Source organism: Hordeum vulgare, chromosome 2H, assembly GCF_904849725.1.
Source record: "Hordeum vulgare subsp. vulgare chromosome 2H, MorexV3_pseudomolecules_assembly, whole genome shotgun sequence".
NCBI classification, from domain to species: Eukaryota; Viridiplantae; Streptophyta; class Magnoliopsida; order Poales; family Poaceae; genus Hordeum; species Hordeum vulgare.
In genome coordinates, this window is record NC_058519.1 from 140795091 (window position 1) to 140798574 (window position 3484).

Consider the following 3484-nt stretch of genomic DNA (forward strand, 5'->3'; position numbering starts at 1 on the left):
ATTTTGGCACAATCTTCCAAAGACTCGCCAGTTAGTTTCTTAATTGTCCCAACAATGTCCTTCTCTGCAAGTTTTTTATGGTGGAAGCATTGCGGATGGTCCACGCTACCTATCGTACTCACACATCAATCCGTCCTGGCGACTCAGAGGAAGAGTGTTCCATTCTACCCAGCAACGGAATAGATCAATCCCAATGAGCCCGTTATTGGCCAAGGACCGAAACTCGGAGAAGATGGGAATGAACTCTGATTCTTCTTCTTCTGTGAGCTTCTCGGGCAGCTTGAAATCCGTGAACAGGCGATCTTCTCTATAACTCGGAAGTGGGTTCTCGCCAGGAGGAGAGGTGTCGCGACAGTAGAACCATGACTCGGCCCAGCCTTTGGGATGGCTGGGCAGAAGGACTGATGGAAACCCACGATCATGGCGTCTTTGGATGTTGACCCCTCCGAGTTCATGATTGGGTCCGTTAGGGAATTCAGTCTGGCGATTCAAATGAAAGAAGTTCCAGAACGAAGGAACTTTGGGCTCTCTTTGCAGGTATACCTCGCAAAACACTTGGAACTCGCAGAGATTGCTGATGGAATTGGGTACCAGATCTTGAGGATGAACGTTAAGAAAATGCACAGCGTCTCTGAAAAACTTTGACCCGGGCGGTTTAAAACCTCGTTCAAGATTGTCAGCGAAAATGACCACTTCTCCTTCGGCAGGGTTGGGGATCAACTCGCCTGGGGCGGTTCGCCAACCGATGACTTCGTTACTGTCGAGGTGACCCGACTTAAATTTTTCTCAAGAATAGTATCATCAATCTTGGTTGGTAACCAATCGCATTTCAAAACAATGACCATGACTACAAAAAAAGAGAGAGAGGAAACAAGGTGGTTTAGTGGGGATCATGAAGTACGTTACTCGCCAGTTCGGGATCAACGATGTGTCTATGAAGGATTTTATGACTGGCCATTAGTTGACAAAATATGGATGTGAAGGCATTCTAGCTCGCCAATTGGGCAATTTATGAAATATCTTTAAAGTATTGCGACTCGCCCCTCGACCGAACAAAGGGCGTAGCGATGGTGATAATCTAACTCGCTATGATGGAGAGAACTGAGGGCGACTCTCAAAGGTCTTTTTGCTTAGGGATATTCCCAGGAGGAGGACAAACATGTTTCCAAAAACGGGCAGTGAATTACGAATCTACGGGCGGATCAAATTAAAAGGATAATACTTGATAAAATGGAGAATGCTATGAACACAAAAGATGCGGCAATACTATTGTCTGGATCTATGGAGTAAAAACTTAAAGTGGCGGAGCGATGCAATGAGGCTACCATGATTTGCTACTGCAAAGATCCACCGCAAGAATATGAAGCAGATCTGGAGCAAAAATGAACGTTCGTTGCATTTCAAAGCTAACTTGCAGGAACAATGGCGTTCTCGGTTTAACCCTAATGGGGAAATGAGTTTACCTCGGAGAGGAGAACGGCGCCGAAGATGGACACGGAGAACCTCGCGCCTTCGGTTGGCTCGGGGACGCCCAGGAACCCACGGCTGGCAATGAAGGTTTGGGGGCCGGTGAGGAAGCCGAGGCGCTGGCATGAGGGAGACGAAGGGCGCGAGGAAGACGAAGGTCGCGAGGAGGCCGAAGTGGGGGTAGGTGACGGTGCCCCCACTCCCCCTGCGGCTATTTATAGAGCCAGAGCAGGAATCGAGGCGGCCAGAGCAGGAATCAAGGTGGCTAGAGCGGGGATCGAGGTGACATATCAAGAATCTGCAATGATGGCGCCTGGATTTTCGGGATAAGTAAATGTGGAGCAAAAGATCCGTTGGGTGGTTACGGCATTAAAACCACGGAATTAAAGGGATAAGGTGATGTCATCAAAGATTACATGGCGGGTCAAACAAATTCATGATGAATGGCGGCTTATCATCCGTCGAAAAATAAGGATGGTATAAGTCGCCCTAGTGGGTGAAGGTTTATTGGCGTGAATGAATTCAAGACAATCTGGGGCCAAATATTGGGGATATTACCTGCGGTATAACCCGCCCTAGATGGGCCGGGTCATCAAAAGGGCCACTCAACCATTGGTAGTACAGCCCTTGGCCCAGGAGCCGGATGGCGGTTCAAGAGCTATACAGGAGATAGACTGCCAAGGAGGTTTCTAGTCTTGGAAGGCACGATGACTTAGAGATAGGGAAATATACGATTTGTAGCATAGCCAGGACTCTTGTAAACCCTAGGGCCTCGACCTGTATATAAAGGCGAGTCCCTGGGAAACATAGGGCAAGTTAGAAATCATCGAGAGTCAGGTCAGGCGAGTTACACCCTCCTTGTAATCGAAACCATCATCAATCTACACAAAGGAGGCCGTAGGCTTTTACCTTCACAAGAGGGGTCGAACCTGGGTAAATCCGAGTCTCGCGTTCGCTCACCCTCTTTGAGTCGCCACCAAGGTGCGATGGCTCCATCTTTAAGTCCTTTCACGAGGACATCTGCAGGGACAAAACCACAACAGCAGTCCTGCTTAATCAAACTTAAATTAAAACAAAACTGCTTGGGAAAGTTGATATGTTGGAGGGTGATGTCTACTACACAACTTGTTCTTGTAGACTCGTGTTGGCCTCCAAGCGCAGAGTTTTGTAGGACAGTAGAAAATTTCCCTCAAGTGGGCGACCTAAGGTTTATCAATCCGTGGGAGGCGTAGGATGAAGATGGTCTCTCTCAAACAACCCTACAACAAAATAATAAAAAGTCTCTTATGTCCCCAACACACCAAATACAATGGTAATTTGTATAGGTGCACTAGTTCCACGGGCTCATCCTGCCAACATAGCCACCCCTGGGAGGCAGGTGATAACCCACAAGTATAGGGGATCGCAACAGTTTTCGAGGGTAGAGTATTCAACCCAAATTTGTTGGTTCGACACAAGGGGAGGCAAAGAATATTCTCAAGTATTAGCAGTTGAGTTGTCAATTCAACCACACCTGAAAGACTTAGTATCTGCAACAAGGGTTCAGTAGCAAAGTACTGTGATAGTAACGGTAGCAGCAGTAACAATAGCAGTATTGACTTGTCCAGAAATTGTGATAGCAGTAGCGGTAATGTAACTTAGCAAGGACTAGTAGGGAAAAACTCGTAGGCATTGGATCGGTGATGGATAATTATGTCGGATGACATTCATCATGTAACAGTTATAACATAGGGTGATATGTAACTAGCTCTAGTTCGTCAATGTAATGTAGGCATGTCTTCCGTATTTTGTCATACATGCTTATGGAAAAGAACTTGCATGACATCTTTTGTCCATCCCTCCCGTGGCAGCGGGGTCCTAATGGAAACTAAGGGATATTAAGGTCTCCTTTTATTAGAGAACCGGAACAAAGCATTAGCACATAGTAAATACATGAACTCCTCATACTATGGTCATCTCCGGGAGTGGTTTCGGGTATTGTCACTCTGGGGTTGCCGGGTCATAACACATAGTAGGT